General features: G+C 41.7%; 1 protein-coding gene across 5 annotated transcripts in view; it reads right to left on the minus strand.

Annotated features, from left to right (window-relative positions):
* Positions 1-19053, minus strand: part of Rapgef4 (Rap guanine nucleotide exchange factor 4) — a 292946-nt gene that overhangs the window by 87862 nt on the left and 186031 nt on the right. Inside the window, exon 1 of one of the 5 annotated variants that reach the window (XM_085834786.1) lies at positions 7087-7104. The exons of the other annotated variants lie outside the window; for them this stretch is intronic. The gene's annotated coding sequence lies outside the window, so the exon portion shown is untranslated. Of the gene's footprint in view, positions 1-7086; positions 7105-19053 lie in introns of those variants that run through there. 5 annotated transcript variants of the gene reach the window in all.

Below are 19053 nucleotides of genomic sequence, written 5' to 3' on the forward strand. Positions count from 1 at the left end.
CCAGGGTCACAGAGAAAGAGTCATAGCAGTCACACCCAACAGGATCCGGGGGCTTAATGAAGGCCCGTGGCGTGCAAAGCAATGTGAGAGGCTAAACTGGGGATCAGGATGGGGAACGTGCCCGCTGTACACGAGCTCCTGAACTTTCTGTGGGTTCAACAGTTAGCAAGTCCAGCAGAGTCCACAGACAAACGCTACTGCACCGTGGCTTTCAAATCCTCCCTGCTCTTATTTCTGATGAGCAAGAGAAAAGAACAGACAATTTCTTACTGAAGGTGACGTATATCTAGAAGCTAATGTCCCCAGTTTTGATATTTCAAAATAATGCAACTAAGCCTTTGAAATGTCTGCCTCGTTCTCGTCATTACCACAACGTCACCGCCCTCGTGCTGGGCAGACGAACGGCAACTCAGGACTAAGACGCATAGGCGGATTCCACGACTTGGAAATCGCTAAGCTTTACCATCTGTGAGATCATGGGAACATTTTCTCTCGGCTTCTTTGGCTTCTGTCTATGAGGCTTTTCTTCCTCTAAGCCAGTGGTTCCCAACCTTCCTAATGCTTGAAACCCTTTAATAAAGCCCCTCATGTTGTAGTGACCTCCAGCCATAAAATTATTCTCACTGCTACTTCATAACTGTAATCGTGCTACTGTTATGAATCCTAATGTAAACATCTGTGTTTTCCGATGCTCTTAGGGGACTCCCATGAAAGGGCTGTTTGAACCCTAAAGGGGTGGTGCACCACAGGTTGAGAAGTGCTGCTCTAAGACTTTCCTAAGCTCAAAACTGGCCCAGAGAGAAATGCTTTGACATAAACAGTGCTTGGAAGGCTGAGCAAAATGAAGACAATGTCTCTTGGACTCATCAGAGAACTGAGGCTCCAGTAAACACTGCCAGCCTGGGATCTGCAGGTAGAGGTCAGCTGACCTGTGGCAGAAGCAGCCCAGGGATAGGCCTTGGGCAGGACTTCTGCAGAGCTGCTGGAGGCTGAATATGGACCAGCTTAGAAACCCCCAATGGTGAGCTGCAGTCTTGGCTGGGCCCTGTAGCTCTGTGTTTTACTTATTTTAACCCCAGAAGACTCTCCTGGTGAAGAGTCAAAAGGCCTGCTCCCCAGGAAGAGACCCCATGGAGTCTGACTACACGTGTAAGAGGGGATTTAGTACCCACCTTCCTTTATTAACTGACTGGGAGAGCAGGAGCTAAGAGGCAGTTGTGGGGGCTCCGAAGTCCCACCCCCAATGGCAACTCATTGGAAGGAGAGCAAGTTGTGTTGAGGAATGAGGCCCAGAGAGGCTACCCAACCCCTCCCGTGGGTGGTTCTGCCCCTGCACACACTGACAGTTATAAATGGACTCAGTGGGGAGAGAAAAGAGGAAGGGAATTGGAAGAGAAAAGTAGAAAGGGCATTGAGAAGGACTGGGCTGCACAGGGGTGGATTTGATCAAAACACCATACATGCATGTATAAACTTCTCAATAAAGTAAGTTTTAAAAGGAAGAGTCTAGACTCTAGAATCTATAAGTTTAAGAAAAGTACAAAACAAAACAAAAACAAAAAACAAAAACAGTTGTGAAGGTGACAGAGCAGGGAAACAGGCTTCCTGACAGGATCCTTCCACCCCTCTCACACCTTCCCCAGGGCCAGCATAAAAACAGTGTACTGGCTAGTTTTGTGTCAACTTGACACAGCTGGAGTTATCACAGAAAAAGGAGCTTCAGTTGAGGAAATGCCTCCATGAGATCCAACTGTAAGGCATTTTCTCAATTAGTGATCAAGGGGGAAAGGCCCCTTGTAGGTGATACCATCTCTGGGCTGATAGTCTTGGTTCTATAAGAGAGGAGGCTGAGTAAGCCAGGGGAAGCAAACCAGTAAGGAACATCTCTCCATGGCCTCTGCATCATCTCCTGCTTCCTGACCTGTTTGAGTTCCAGTGCTGACTTCCTTGGTGATAAACAGCAGTATGGAAATGTAAGCTGAATAAACCTTTTCCTCCCCAACTTTCTTCTTGGTCATGATGTTTGTGCAGGAATAGAAACCCTGACTAAGACAAACAGTAAGTGGGAAGAGCTGCAAGACTAACTTTTTTTCCATGTATTGACTTATTTTCTGTGTATGAATGTTTGCCTGTATATACATCTATGTATCACATATGTACCTGGTGCCCCCAGAAACCAGAAGAGGGTGTTAGATTCCCCTAGAACTGGAATTACAGTGAGCTGTTATGTTTTGATTTCGGGAACTGAACCTGAGTCCTCTGTAAAAGCAGTCAGTGCTCTTAACTCTGAGACATCTCTCTGACCCTAATTCTAATTCTTTCTAAGGAGCTCTTACCAGGAAACACAACCAGGGCACTAGAAAAACTCGCAACTTCTAACCTCTTCTAGCATAGCAAACATTAAGCTCCACTCATTTCCTGGACAGTTTAGTGAAAAAACTTTAGGCTAAAGATGTACAAGGTGGTCTGAATGAGAATGCCCCCATAAGCTCACATGCTTGAATGCTTGGTCCCCAGTTCGTGGAATTATTTGGGAAGTATTAAGAGGTGTGGCCTTGTTGGAAGAGGTGTGTCATTAGGGGTGGGGTTTGAGTTGCACAATTCAGATTCTCTGTCTCTGTCTCTGTCTCTGTCTCTGTCTCCTGCCTGTGGATCAGAATGTAAAGCTCTCAGGTACTGCTGCAGCACCATGCCTGTCTGCTCCCCACCATGATGATAATGGACTAAGCCTCTGAAACTGTAAGCAAGCCCCCAATTAAATGCTTTCTTTTATAAGAGCTGCTTAGTCATGATGTCTCTTCACAGCAGTAGAACAGTGACTACGACAGCCTGTTTACCTCCATTCTTATCACAGACTCCATCATGTCTGGCTTTCAATAACAAAAATTAGAAAGCATGATAAGCAAGAGAGACTTCAGTTTGAAGCACAAACCAAACACTGGAACTTAGATGTGATACAGAGTTTTTGAATGGCCAGACAGGAAGTTTAAATTAGTCATGTTAAGTTAAATATGAAATATTATTCTACTAGTTGCACTAATGAAATTATGTGCAAAATGCAAAAATGCATTGGGGAACATAATTAAACAAAATGGCTCCCCCACAACCTTCTACCACCCTCCACCCCCAACAGACACACACCCACACAAACACACGTCACACACTGTTGAGCCCAAAGGAACTGTTTGTGGACTTGTAACTCTCAAACTTAACATTTTATTTCTTTCAAGACAGGGCTGCCAGGCAGTTAATTTCTCCAGGCAGGGAGATACAAATGCAAAAATAAAAACTCAAGCAATACTCTACAGATCAACGGTTCTGCAAAGGAAGACACACATGAGCTCAGCAGCAGAAGGCACATGGCCACTAGGGAAAGAGTCAGTGATCCTGAGCACAAACCTTCCCAACTGAAATGAAAGGAGCAAAAGATACTGCCCCGTGTCCAAACCCAGAATCTAAGCACGCTGAGGCAGTTTCAAAGACAAAGCGTATGTGAGATTGAAAACACACATGTGCTCGCAATACCACAAGAAGAAAGCAAAGAGAACAGATACTTTAATAATGACTTAGATTTTCTCAAAAATTAATGACAGACACCAAACTACAGCTCCAGGAAGCTCCCAGAACACCAAGCAGAATAAAGGAAAACAAATAAGAGCAGCAATATAAAAATCCTGCATAGGGGCATGCCAGACGCACACACTCTGTAGAACTCACGCAGAGCAGGTGAGACAGCCCAGCAGGCTGCAAGCTGCTGACCTGAATCTATCCCGAAGAACCCATGGAAGGGACAGAATCCACGAAGTTGTTCCCTGCCCTCCACACATACATCATGACACATATTTGCCTCTAAACACCCCTCATATGTATATACATGCAAATGCACATACACCCCTCATATGTATATACATGCAAATGCACATACACATACATAGTGGAGAAAAAGGTCAGCTTTCTGAGAAGCCCTGTCCTGCAAGAAATAAAATGCTAAGTTTTGAGAGTTACCAGTCCAAACAGTTCCTTTGGGCCCAACTGTGTGTGTGTGTTGGCCCAGAGTCTCTTATCCAAGGCATCTTGGTGTATTCCTGTTGAATCTGCCCTTTGAGTAAGAGGAGAGAAGATGTTATTATCAACTGACCACAGCATTCCACAAATGCCACTGTCATATCCTCTTGCCCCTCGTAACAGTAATTTTTACAGAAATCTAGGTTCTGGGAAAGATTATCTAAGCCTCTTCCCTCCCATCTCACAAATCTAAGCCTTGGCCTCTTCCATCATCCTGGCTTCCATTCTGAACAATCCAAGCATCCAATTCAAATCTGGGAATCATTGTCATGGGCTCCGCACTTTGGGGAAGCAGAGACGATGCCTGGGGTGCACATCAATGTCCAACATGTTTAATGATGGATACTTATTAATGGTAAGTCTAGCACCATTATAGTCTCAAGTTTAAATCTGGGTGTGGTTAAGACACTGAAAGTTGTAGCATTTAACATCTAAAAATATGCCGGGCGGGTTAACAGCTCAGCAGTTAAGAGCACTGACTGCACTTCCAGAGGTCCTGAGTTCAATTCCCAGCAACCACATGGTGGCTTACGACCATCGATAATGGGATCTGATGCCCTCTTCTGGTATGCATGCATACACAAAATATATAAATCTTTAAAAAATTAAAATATGCCAGGCATGTGATGTGAATATGGAAAAGATGTGATTGAGGCTCTCTCTACCCACACCGAATCCAGGCTTCAAGCTCCTGCTCAGGTTTCCCAGGCTGCAGGTGATTTGCATAACATGGTTTAGAAAATCTAATTGGGCTGAAATGCTAATTTAATTATCATACACAAACTAATATGGAAATATATATGATCTCCCCTACTCTCCAACACAAATCATATACACATTGGCCTCAATCCTGTACTTATCATTGAAAATGAGTCTTCAAGAATTCTCATACCAGAACATAAAGGGCTGTCTCATCTGGCTTTGCATTCTTCTGTGCATTTTTTTTTGTAGCTGTATGATAGCCATTGCACAGAAATGCATGCTTTGTTTTAATGATCACTTATTGATAGTCATTTGGCACTGTTAACCTGAGTTTGGTGCACCTATAAGAAGAGATAAAACCAATGAGAAATTATGGGATATTCTGTTATCTCTGCACCCTCGAAAAACCCAGGATTCTACAGAGGTGGGGGTGGGGTAGATATGGTTTTAAAAAATGATACAGCAATGAGTATATTATATGACTTTTAAAAGGAGAACAATACAGCTGTAGCAAACAGATTTGCAGCCAATCCTTCAGAAGTTTTTCACAGAATCTGTGATAACAATTTTCCAAAACTCTACCTCACTGCACACTTGGAATGCAAAGCAAGCGGCACACGGAGACAAGACACTCGGAATGAGAGGGTACGGTATTTTTGTGGTATTTTAGTGGGCTTTTTTTTTCTTTTCACAGCCCATGGGACATCTGCTAAAATACAGTGGATGGCCTGCGTGACTAGAATGTTTTCACGACACCAACGGTAATGGTAGTCATGTAGAAGACACTGGAAAAAGCCAGAATTCTCTTGGCCCAAAATAAAAGTATTTTAGGGTTCATAAGAAAATGGTCTTTTTAATCGATGAATTATTACTAAGTACAACATGTCAGCAGCCCAACACTATACAAACACTGGCCAAGAAACCAAACCGTGGTGACAGTATCCATGAACTCAAGAACTACATAGTTCAGTGCATTAGCCACTGGTCTTACATAGGCATTTATAGTCATTAAAATGTAAAAATTCAGTTCTTGAGTCTCATGAGCTACAATGCTCGGTGCCAGCTTCAGTATGTGCTGTGTCCTAGCCATAGTCTTTTCTTGCCTAGAAACTGTAAAGTCTTCATGTCTCAATCTCTCCATACTCCCAACCAATCATTCTCAGGTCTATAGCTAGCACATCCTATAAAAAACCGTGGCTCAGATGACATTACTCTATGAAAGCCAATGCTCCTACTCATGGTGCAAGCTGACCTCTATAGAATGATGTTTATCTGGCCTCTGTCTGCTCTCTGATCTCTTCCGTTCTCCACCCACCCCTTCACTGGCGATCCCCTTTTCCTTCTGCCTAGACACACTGTTCCAAGGTGATCTCTGGTTCACACCCCATCAAAGTCTTTGTTTTAAAAACTTCCTTTCCAGAAAGGATACTCTGCCCATCCTAGAGGTGTGTGCACATCCCTGCTCTAAACCAGCGTTAGAGCAGCTCTTGCTATCTGGCACCTCACACTTTTGACGCCTGACTCTGAGTTTCCTGTCTGTCTTCGACACTGAAATGCTAGCTCTGTGAACTTCGTGCTCACTCTATTGTACCCCCAGCACTTGCTATGCAGAACCACTTGATAAGTCATTATTGATGAATGGAAGGACGTCTTCACTTAAGATGAATTTAAGTCTCTTTGCAGACTTCATTTATTAGTGACTGGAGAGGCAATTTATATGTTCAAGTATTTGAAGGAATGTTGAAGAAAATGGCAGCTGTTTCCACTGAGCTGTGATTGGTCAAATCTTACAGAGAGAGAGGAGACTTAAGTCAATGCTTTGCACATCCCACAGGGATGTCGTTGAAGTGCCGATTTGGCTTCTGTTGAATCTGACATATGATCTGAGAGTCTCTACTTCTGCCTAAAGGTATTGGTACTGTGGGAGGGTGTGTCTATTTGAGCACTCAAGAATCGGTGAGTGACAGTAACAGTCTGCACACCAATAGTACAATTCTTCACTAAGGTGTATTTTTCCTGAAGACTAGACCAAGGAGACATAATCATGACATATCACACTAGCAGGATTTAAACTACCTAATAAACTTAGATGGCTCCTCCCAAGAAATCACTTCCCAACCATTTTATTGTTTGGGTATGAAAATACCTTTTATGAAAGCCAGTAATTTAATAAAGGAAATGTATGGTTACTTGGGTAATATATTTGGTATTCACAAATAAAGGGCTTTATAATTTCTAATTACAAAGAATTAATTTTAACCAAACCATTGTGTGAACATAAGGGTTCCAAGAATAGCTGAAATACAACATAATCCTTACCTTACCATCTGTGCTGGCTACTTTTATGACAACACAAGCTATAGGCATCAGAGCGGAGGAAACTTCAGCTGAGAAAATGTCTCTGTAAGACTGGGCTGTAGCAAGCATGTAGGGCATTTTCTTAATTAGTGACTGATGGGAGAGGCTCCGGCCCATTGTGAGTGGCAGGTGGTTCTGGCTTCTGTAGGAAAATAGGTTTATCAGGACACAAGGAGCAACCTAGTAAGGGCATTCTTCCATGGCCCTGGCATCACCTCCTGCCTCAAGGTTCCTATCTAGTTTGAGTTCCTGTCTTGACTTCCCTCAGTGAACTGTGACTCAGGATAAATACGTAAGCTAAATAAACTCCTCCATCTCCACAAATTGCTTTTGTTCACAGTTTCATCACAACAGTAGTAACCCCAACTATGAGAACATCCTAAAGGAATACAGGGGGAAAATCACAATTCACATTTATAAAACTAATATTTGAAAATGGAGGGAAATGTTTATAAAGTGAATATAAATTTCAACAGTATGTACTGTCAACATTTTGGGGGCATAATAAGTTATATTTTTAGTCTAGCTAGCTAAGGCAGAATGGAAATGTATCTGTAGGTGTGTGTGTGTGTGTGTGTGTGTGAGAGAGAGAGAGAGAGAGAGAGAGAGAGAGAGAGAGAGAGAGAGAGAGAGAATCTCTAAAAGGACCACAGAGAGACACTCTGAGGGACAATACAGCCAAGGGCAAGACCCCATGGCTGAGACTTGACCAGAGAAGACAATGGACTCCAAAAATCTGCTCTGCCTTGCTAAAGAAAAATAGATTTTTCCAAGCTGATAAAGTTTGGGTCACAAACTGAGGCCTGAATTGTTTTCAGGGAGGCTGAAATTCTAAAATGTGTGCAGTTAGCACTCCCTCCCTCCCTCCCTGGCAGCAGAGCAATAGGACATGATTATCAACCAGTGAAGTCAAGACCTTGGTGCAGAAAAGAGATTTACTGGCACCACAAACACTCCCATGTATACAGTACATAGTCAAGAACACAGCAATCTTAGATACCCTCAAAGAAAACCAAAGCTCTCATCATGCAAACATTTGGAAATATCTTCATAAACCCATAGACTAGCCATCCTTAAAATCATGCAACATAATGATACAACATATGACAATTTCACATTCTGTCATTTTAATTTGATGTCAAATGTGCAAATGTCAACTTCATGCATATTTTATAACATCACTTGCATTGCACTAAGCTGAACCCAGAAGAATTCAAAGAGGACTATTCTGGTAAGTGATGCTAAACTTGGGCTGTAATCCTGATTTTGGGCAACAAAATTCTTAAGAGTAAAATTGGTCCCCTTGAGGCACACAATGGGATGCTCTGAGAAGCCACAGAAACTTCACTGTCTACCTGTGACTTCTCTCATCCTTGGAGCCTTGAAGTTTTATAATCAATGAACTAGGTGACACCGTTGAGAAACCCACAGGAGAAAAGGTTGTGTATTCCTGTTCTTTGTTTGTTTCCAGGGCTTTCTGTTTCCTCTGCCCAGGGGACCCCTCTGCGTTTCCCAGAGTCCTGTTCCTGTGCACGTTAGCTGCTTGCACCACAGTTATTTATGTGTTTATTTTGCTGAATACGAAATGAATCCCTTAAAATTAAAACCGTGTCTTTTGTTATCTTGGAGTCCCTGTGGCACTTTATGTGGACTGCTCATTAAATATTTACTGGAATGACATGGAGAAACCTCTGGGGAGTGTTTACCTGACAGAGGAATCAAAAGAAAGGGGAGAATTTTCTTTTCGTATCTGAAATTCCAGTCTTACTCATGACGACGGAGAAGGCAAGCCCAAGCTTACTGGCTGACAGCACTGACTGATGTGGTCCCTGCTCCCTTCCTAGACAAATGTCTCTCTGTCAAACCTGTAACGAGGTGTTTTACACTGAGAATAAGAAGCATTGATTTCAAGGTAAAACCTTTGCCTTTCCTTTAGATTGAAATATTCAATCCTTTAGAGATTGAAAAATATTCTAGAAAAACAGATCTTTCTAGAAACTGAATACTTTTTTTCTTTTTAAATCATGTTCTGTTTATTTTTTTCCCCTGATAGTTTTGCTTCTTTGATAAAGATTTGGGGGCACAGTTTTGAGAACGTCATAAAAGTGACAGTTTCAGATGCAACATCCAAAATTCTCCTTATAATTTCATAGATGAGCAAACTTCTGGAAGTCCGTTCGCAGACTTTAAACCTGAACAAGCATATTTTTAACTCTCCAGAAACAGACTGGTACATTAAAAAGCCAACAGAACTGTAGAGATATGTTCATCAAAAGCCGTGAATCAAGATGTCCAGGCAATGCTGTTCACAGCAGCTCACTGCCAGCAGAAGGCATGACATGTTCCTATGCCACAATACGAAGACAATTTACAGCTGCACACCCATGCAGCCTAAATCCCCCACACACGGAGCTCACAGGTAGAATGGGTATGGAAGGCAGGTGACAGATGGCTTTCATTGATACAAATCACTGGTCTCTTAGAAGTGGTCTCTTAGACAGCGGGGAGATGCTGGAAGGGAAAACAGGAGCTGGGCTGGGCTTCAGCAGTTACAGCTCTGTTCTGCTTCCTGCCCTGCGTTGTGTTAGCATGACGATAGTTTCAGTACTGACCTAATTGAGGGACACTTTCTTTCTATGAATATACTGTGTTTCAATAAGGAGTTTCAAGAAAATGTCTGCATTAGAACAAGAAATCAACTTGATCTCATTAAACAAGTTAGGAAAGTGTATACTCTGAATTCAGTGTACAGGTGAGAGACACGCTACAGTAAAGTAGGCATTGGGGTTTTGGTTTCACATCTGGGGTCCCTGTGACCCCAAAGGAGGGCAACAGCTGTTCTACAGCTCAGCAGGTAGTAGTCTGGGACCTAACGTTCCTTTGGAGAGTGTCTTGAAGGAGAAGAGCATGCATGGATGCTTCTGTGCGTGAAAAGCGTCCCTCTCTGTGACACTACCAGCGTGCATCACAGAAGGAGGTACAGGATGCTAGACTAGAGGCAGCCTGGCAGACCACATGGCATTTTCAGAAATATTTATTTACTCGGTGCTGCTGGTGACGTTTAAAAGTGCTCACGGCAAACATCTAGTACCTCCTGCTTAAGGCACAAGTACTTCTTTCAAGGGCAATACACACATGGAAAACAACATGAAGGGGGTCTAAAAGTCAGCATGTAATTAAATGCTTCCCAATGCTGCATTGTCACTGGCTGTATCTGGCTAAGCGTACATTTTCTAGCAGGCCATACCGTTAAAAAGGTAGTTATTAAAAAAAAAGTAGTTATTGTAGCTTATTTGTCCACTTATTTGTCTGTGAATATCATCTGACTACATTCTTTTTCAGATTCAGAATTTAAGAAGCCAAGTGACTTGACTCTTAAGAGATATACAATTTATTTATTTATTTATTTATTTATTTATTTATTTATTTATTTATCTATTTATCTATTTATTTATTTATTATCTACAGGCTTCTGAAGACAAAAGCGGAGTCTGTCAAAGCTTCTGGGTAATATACTAAATAGGAAATAAATGTACAGGTGAGAGACATTCTACAGTAAAGTAGGCATTGGGGTTTAGATTGAGGACTGTGGAAACTCTGAGGGATGTTCTTAAGTAAGAAATGGGCAGCATAAGAATGCTCTCACAATTACATGTGATTAGTCCTGGCTTGTCGCCAGTTAGTGGCACTGATCAAATAGACGCAGGGCTTCTCAAGGTCATGGGGATGTGCAAAGTATGATTGTTCTTTTAGGAGATCCTTTCAAGTAGGCATGGGATTCGCTCTATTTTCAATTGAGTGTGTAATCATATTCTACATTAAAATGTACAATTCTTCTTTCTTACATAACACTAACTCATAAGTGACGTCACATAGCACTGTGGATTCTTTAAAATGAGAAATTTCTTCGCTTTTTGTTTTTGTTTTTGTTTTTTGTTGGGTTTTGTTGTTGTTTTTTGTTTTTTGTTTTTTGAGACAGGGTTTCTCTGTATAGCCTCCCAAGTGCTGGGAGAAATCTCAATAACTGTATGCAGCATAACTTAATAGTTCTCTTGTCATTATTCCTTATCTAGCTGAACACTGTGGAAGTATCTTACAGAGAAAGGCTTATGTTAGTCAAGTGGGAGGGGAGGGTGACAGCTCAAGGAAGCCTTGCATGGGGAGGGGATTCAGCTCCCTTCAGTAGAACTTCCAGCACAGAACGGAGTTGCAGACAGAGCCCCAAGTCACACGGCTTCCCCTTGTCTGGCTGCTGTGCACGTGGGTCCACGTGGAATGAGGTGAGACAAAGCTTTTGACCACAGGATATGCAAAGCACTGTGGGGTCTCAGTGTGAGGACAGACACTGGAATGTCAGGCTGTGACCACAGTAAAGTTTATTAATGTTGGGCTTGTAGCTTTTTCCATACAAAATGATGCATGTTCATTGGGAAGCATAAAATATTTTAATCATATAAAGTAAAATATTATTATTTTAGGATCTGAATATTAATCCTTCTGACTAGATGGGGGTTTGTTCTATTTTAAAAGGAGGCATAATCACTCTAGATAAAATTTCATATTTCTTCCTTCTTACATAGCACTGTCATAAAAAATTTCAGTTTTCTAAATTCACTTTAATGAGAAATTTTATTAAACATACATGGCATAATTTAAAGTCTTTCTTGTCGTTGTACCTTCGAGTAGTTTTTAACAATTTGGTACTATAAATCTGCTTAGGCCAAGAGCTCCTGTCACCCACTCACTGGAGGTTACCTGCTCAGAACTGGGTTTAGAAGTGGAACACTTATATTGTGGGTGAAGGTTTGGAGAACTTGGCAAATTGGGAGGCTTTCACACATGCTGCTTCAGATAGACTTTTTCTTCGGAATGGATTCTTAGGGAAGTGACCTATCTTTGGCTTCTTCAATAGAGTCATTCTGTATTAAGATTCATAAATATTAATAGGGATAAATTAATCAATTAAGACAAAAATTTCCAACAAGAAAACACAAACACACTTTCCTAGCATGTAAATGCATCCTATCAAAAATGCCCTCGGCTATTATTTTAATAGCCTTGTAATTCCCAACTGGGAAAGGTAAAATATTACTAAAAAGAAAATGGGATTCTTTGTCCTGTACTTGGAATTGAAAATAATGCACTCAATTGACTTCTGTACAGTCCCCTGCATGGTGGTGTATTTATCTGTATTGATTGCAAATTCTAAAAGTTTTTTTTTCCCCTTGCCTAGAACAATCTAGTGAGCCAAAGGTACAATAAACACAACCTCGGAACAAATACAAGAACACACAAACAAGGAACTCTGATGACCTTTAAGGGTTCGAGGACCTGAGAGCGGCGTGCATTTGACTCACGTAATACAAAATTCCTGGAATAGTAAAGGCCTATTAATGTTTTCAAGAAACCTTTTAAACCTTTACAAAGCTCATCAAAACAAAAATGATCAAAGCCCTAAAAGCATACTGTATAAAATATAAAAGCAGCCTGGAACAGCAGCATACCACATAAAACACCAAGTCCATTTCCGAGCTGGATCATAAACCAGGTAGGTTCCCTAAACACGGCCTTTTTTGCCTTTCCTTTAAACCATCAGGTTGTAGTAGAGTGGACAATGGTTTCATCACATATGCAATCCGAGGACATTCCATGCCAAAGAAGTAGTCCAGAAACATTGGACTTATAAGACTGTTATTACCCGTATGTTTTTCTTCCTTCTTCCTTCCATCTATTTTTTTTTTTTTAGTTTATTGCAGTGTGCAGAAAAAAAGGGTGGGGGAGTTTCCAAAATGTAAAGCCTTATTATTACTAGAGAAACAACTAGCCAAGGGAAATATAAGCGTATTTCAGAAACCAAGCTGCTTCCACCTCAAGGTTGGAGTTTTGCTCTGTTTCTTTGTTTTCATTTTAATTCAACATCATTTGAAAGGCTTTAGAAATACTGGAAACACTTGCAAATACAATGAGAAGGGATTGAATGTCATTCTGCTCTTTCATCGATAGAAACTTGAGGACTTTGGACATGATAGTCACAGATTTTCACAGCATCTTGGGTGGGATATGCTAATTGTCACAGCCCCTTGATTAAAGCCTTTGACCACACCAGGGTAGAGCACTGTAGGAGTGCTGAATAACAGAAAGCACCAATGACCTTATTCTCATCTCACTACCTAACCCAAAGCCCCAGGTGATGTACCAGGACTTACAGACAGAGCATGAAGGGAGTTGGGATTTGCTGAGCGATACAGACCTCTCTGGACACTTGCCTCGGGGTTATAAGACTCCCCATGAACCTTGCTTCTCGCTTTATCAAACTTTGGGACTACTACAATTCTCTGGTTTGTATAGATTAAACTTTTTTATATGGTAGGCTTCATTCTAAAGCAAATCTCTGCCAAATAAAGGCAGCACTGTTAATACAGCATTGTCTTACCTCTTAAACCTAAAAGGATTGCCAAGAACTGAATGAATTTCATTTTTTTTTCCTGGCAATATGGTTTCCGGCCAGAAAGCACGGTGGCTGGCTGCAAGAGGGTACTTCAGCTGCACAGGAAGGAAGGGAAGGGCAGACAGCTCAGATGTCCACAGTTCCTCTAAGAGGGAGGGAACCCCTCTCGGTGTGATTTAATCTTTTATGTGATGATCTCTCTTCAAAACTATGCAAGTCAAATGCCCTTGGGTGACTTACAGTACCTGAAAACACTATAAATAACTGGTGTGGGCTTTGCTTTCCTTTAATTATTTGGCAATATCATTGTTGCTTTTACTCAAATAGCAACTTCGAGAAGCATTTCTCGCTGGTTAGCATTAGGAGTTTAAACCTGTGATCCTAACCTATGGCTGATGGGGTGCATGGGACTCTATGAGGATCCACAGCAGAGGAAACCCCAAGACGATACAGTTCACGGACAGACTGATTCTAGGCATGTACCCAAATGTGGGTTCTTTCCCCAACTACGCGTGTTCAACCATCCTCAGATTTAAAAGCAGACCTGAACACAAACAAAACCTGAGGTGAAACACAGGCTCTTCAGTTTTCTTACCTGATGCAGGGTAGTCGGGGAGGGGAGGACATTCCATTCCTCATAGCTAACCAAAGAACACAGCAAAACAAAGCAATGGAAGCAAGCAGAAGAGAAAGGAAAGGCAGGGAGTTGTGGATTTACCCGAAAGATGTTCAGGACACAGGAAAGAGTAAGGACACTTACATATTAATTTCTGTACCCTCGTGCTTCAAGCCAATAACAGGATACCAACAACGAAGGGAAGCTCATTAGTCCTACCCATTTCGCAGATGAAGAAATGGAGGCAAGGAAGGGTTAAGTCCCTTGTGACCACCCTTCTGGCCTTTGGGTTACATATGCTGCCTTCCAAAGCAGTGGAGAGGCATAGCATTCCCAACACATCTAGGGTCCAGACGCTGGTTTCTAATAGTATCTTCGAGTGAGAGGAAGAATGGATTATTTGGCAAAATGATTAATTATAATACTGGATGAGGGAATGTATGAGAAATATTTAACTGTAGTGGAAGATAGTGCTCAAAAACCAAAAGAAAACAGCAAAGCAGTCACGGAACAGTGGCATTAAAACTAGAATAATTTAAGGAATAGTGTCAGACCTTAGCACAAAGATAACACAGACATCCAAGGGTACATAATGATAGATGAAGAGACCAAATGAATAATCACGGGAAAGAGGCAAACCTCCCAGGAGGAAGAATTCTAAATATGTACGTTGTTCTTGTGCTATCAAAGACTTGGGAAACAGCTCACTGTTCCCTTAAAAGTCCACCATGGACTGACATCCTTCCACAGTTGTATGCAAAGGCAGGGCACCTAGGGACAGTGACCTCACAGAGGAGAAGCTTGGCAATTACACCTTAACCAGGTGAGCAAGGTCTGCAGCAATGGTGGTTGGTCATACTGACACGGCATATTTTGATATGATTAGATAAAAACAGTTCACCTCAGGGCTTCCTCCCTGGAGGTCAGAAAGTGAGTCTAATTTGAGGAAAAGACCAGATAAATTCCAACTGGGTGGGGGGAACACACTAGAAAATGCTTAATAAGCCAACTCTGATCCAGTCAGAAGTTATCCAAAAAGGAAGGTCTTAGGTATCCAGCAAAAGCTGCCCCAAGAGGTGGTGACTAAATGCAGCATGCTATCTTAGATGGGATCCTGGGAAAGGAAAGAGACAGTCAGTAGACAGAAGGAAGCTGGGTAGACCATGGCTTGGGGGCAACTGTCAACGTCAGCGTCTTTAAGGGCTCCAAAGAAAAAACCGCTATGCCAGTTCCATTTGGGGAAATCAGCCTTAGGAGTGAAGAGGAGGTAAAGTCATTATTCTTAATGAAGGAAAGCATGGAAAACAGGCGAGCGAGCGGGGAGCGGCGCACCTGCCCTTCCAGTTCTGAAGGAAGCACCATAGACAGACATAGTGATGACAGAGAGAAATGAAAAACACCAGGAGAAACTGGAGTGAAGTAGCCAAAAATATGTCTGGAAACGGATAACATGTGAACGTGTATAAAAGAATGTTAATTTGAGAGGGGATTCCTCCCCTTGTATGGCTCAGTCAATATTAATTCCTTTAAAATCTTTCTAAAGACTTAATTGAGAAAATGGGTAAGAAACTATATACCATATATATACACATATGTATATGTATATATATATATATACATATACATATGTGTGTGTGTGTATTTCTCTGTGTGTGCATGGATGTGTGACATGTGTGTATGACATAAATGTGGTATGTGTGTAAGTGTGTGAGGGCATGCACACCCATGCAACCATGTAAAGGCCAGTGCCTGCTCTATGACTCTCTCCTGTGTTCTCTTGACACACTTTCTCTCTCTTTACCTGGTGCTAGGCTGGCAGCCAGGAGGCTTCAATCATTCTCCTGTCACCACCCACTGCAGCGCTGAGGTTACATGTGTGCATGGTCACACTCAGCTTCTTCTGTGAGTCCTGCTGATTTGAACTCAGGTCCTCATGCTTGTGTGCAAAGGGCTCTTACCTGCTGAGTCATCTCCCCAGCTGTGTGTGTGTGTGTGTGTGTGTGTGTGTGTGTGTGCATATGTATGTGCTAGCTGGTGGCATTCATAGGAGTTGTAAATATAGTTTTATGTTTTCAAATATTCAACATAAACTATCATACTTATGATCAGGAAAACACTGTCTTGCAAAATCCACTGTGTTGCTTCACTTCACTTTAGTCTCTTGGCAGAAACATTTCCTTTAGGCACACACTACAGACTCCAGTGAGTTCATCTGAATGTAAATTTGACTCCTAGAATTTAAAGACTTAAAAATCAAATAGATTAAAAAAAAAAAACCCAGTTTGTAGAAAATTCTAGAAAAACTGGGGCAAGTTATGTCATACTCTTTTTTGGCACTGACATCCAACTTGCTCAAAGACTTAACAAGACCAACCCTCCTAATCTCCCCACCACACATGTTCAGAAGTTAGCGGGCAGGAAACGGTGGTTCGGATTGTGTAGTAGGCATGAGATTTCTAAGCACAAAGCTTACTGCAGTCAAGGCTATCGCAAAATGTCATGTCAACACTATTCTCCTAAGTGCTCCTGTCCCATTTCTCCATAAGCAAGGAATGAAGAGTACCCGGGAATGGGGTATTGATTGCATTATGATGTTGAGTGCCTCAAACCAAGAGGGCCCGATTTTTAGCTGTCAGCTAAAAATTCTCAGTAGTAAGAGGTGGGGGGCAGTCTTTATCTCTCTGGTTTCCCCTTTCCCATCTACAGAGCTGAAGCCACAGTGGGATCACACTCTCATTAGTTGGCTCAGAGTTGTGGTGGAGGGGTCACATGACCCACATTAGCTCAATCAGGGTGTTTGCACAAGGTCTCCTCACAGGAGATGCTGGGGGAAGGGGACGAACAAGAACTACTGGGGGCCATGTTTTCAAGTCTTTCAAAGCAGCAGGAAGCAGAGCCCTGGGCTCCTGTTAGCCCCAAGCCAGAGCACATGCTCTCCTCCTAGAGACCCAGTGGTCAACTCCAACGTCTACTCTTGATTGCTTTTAAGGTGGCGTAAGTGGGTTTCTGTCTCTTTCTTCGGAGACACTCAGCTTGCAGGGTTGAGGCTTCTATGGTGGATACTTTTCTATTTTGCCATTTGTCTCCCATCTCTAACCTACCATATAGAATGCACACAGGGCTGTTTATTCACCTACCCCTCTTCCTCTACTACGAAGTCAGGAACTTAGTTTATTGCACTTTGATGACCCAGACTAAAGTATGTGGCCTGCACAACACATAGTAGGTGCTTAGTCAGTGTTAGCTAATTGCAAAAGGATTATATAAACTATGGTTATTTCTCTTATGATTGCAGCATTAATTCACTCCTTGAAACTTTATTAATTGGAAATTTGCAAGCAGGCTAGAAATTTAATTTATTCAAGAAAAAAAGTGGTTATTAGCTCATGTAGTAGTGTAAGAGACTGTAAAGAGAATGATTAAACTAATTAAGAAAATAAATTGTTTCAAGCAGGCCATAACCATTTAGTATCACCAATTCGTATAGAAATAATTTGTGGGCCAAGTTTCAAATAATAGTCCTCTACCTGTTCATTAAAGAAGGTCCCCGAGGATGTTTATTAAGTAACACTTTGTTAGCTTGGTTCATTTGTTATTTGCACTTGAAATATTCCATAAATTAGCCTCTTCCTAATGGGAAAGGTGACACCTGCAGTCACACGCAGTTTGCTCACAAACGTGGATTCTCTTAAAAGTATGCAAAAATGTTATAATGGAAGAAGCAAACGTAATAAACTTCTGGTTGATTTGTGTCTCGTTCGTTTCATTTCTTTCAGACAAATTTCATTACATTCATTCTTGGGGCAAATGGTTTTGGGTGTAAACCCTGGCATCTACCTTCCCATTATTTTCTGATCAAACATTTACTGTTATTGACTATCAATTGGGCATAGGTAGAGTGCAGAAGTCTAAATCACTCCATTTCATGGAATCTACCATGAACTGTGACCTTGAACCTAGTTTCCAGAACCCGATCTTCCCTCAGCCTCCCTTTCTCAGTCAGGGAAAACTGTATCCTTCCATTCATCTGAGCAAAAGCTGGGAGTCCTTCTTACAGCTCGCTCCCTTCCCTCCTAGTTCATTCACAAATAATCTCCCAAAATCAATGTCTAAATCTGCCCTGGATGCGGTGCTGTGCATCCCCTGTGACCCCACCCTCCTCACCAGTTGCTCCCCACAAAGAACCACAGTGGTTTCCTAGGAGTCCCGGAACTTAGACACGCTACTCAGATTATCCCTGTCCCCATCTACCTATTTATACCAATGAGTTTCCCCAGTTCTTAACAAGGATAACAACCAAAAACGAGTCACAAAACGGATATCAAACCCTATTTCATATAGCTATCTTAACTCTATCGTTTTGAGACAGTGCCTTATGTGGCCAAGCATGGCCTTGACCTTGCGGTTTCACAGAGGATGACCTTGAACCCCTAATCTTCCTGACTCCACCTCTTACGTGTTAGGATTACAGGTATTTAGCACCATGCTGGGTTCCTTGTCCATTTCTTAATAAGTATCTCCAAGTCACCCAGGAATGAGTTTCTAATAACAATGCATCTTAATATTTAATAATAATTACATAGAAAATATTCACATTGTTTCTATAGTTGTACACAGCTACTGAAGACTACCACTCAGTCAAGAAGAAGAAAAAAACTGCAATAAAAACATTTGGCCATCAGAAACATTTAAGCAGCAAGATTTATGTTCCAATGCCTGCTACAAGATGCTATGTATAAGAGGGTAGTTCATGAGAGACCTTTGGCCATAGCAAATATCACAATCTGGAGCTTCCAGGTTTACCCTAGACAACTAATACCTGGATAGTTCAAAGGAAGGAAAACCAGACTTCTATTTTGTAGAC

Source organism: Mus caroli, unplaced genomic scaffold (assembly GCF_978045245.1).
Source record: "Mus caroli unplaced genomic scaffold, Mus_caroli_1 scaffold_2, whole genome shotgun sequence".
Classification (NCBI taxonomy): domain Eukaryota; kingdom Metazoa; phylum Chordata; class Mammalia; order Rodentia; family Muridae; genus Mus; species Mus caroli.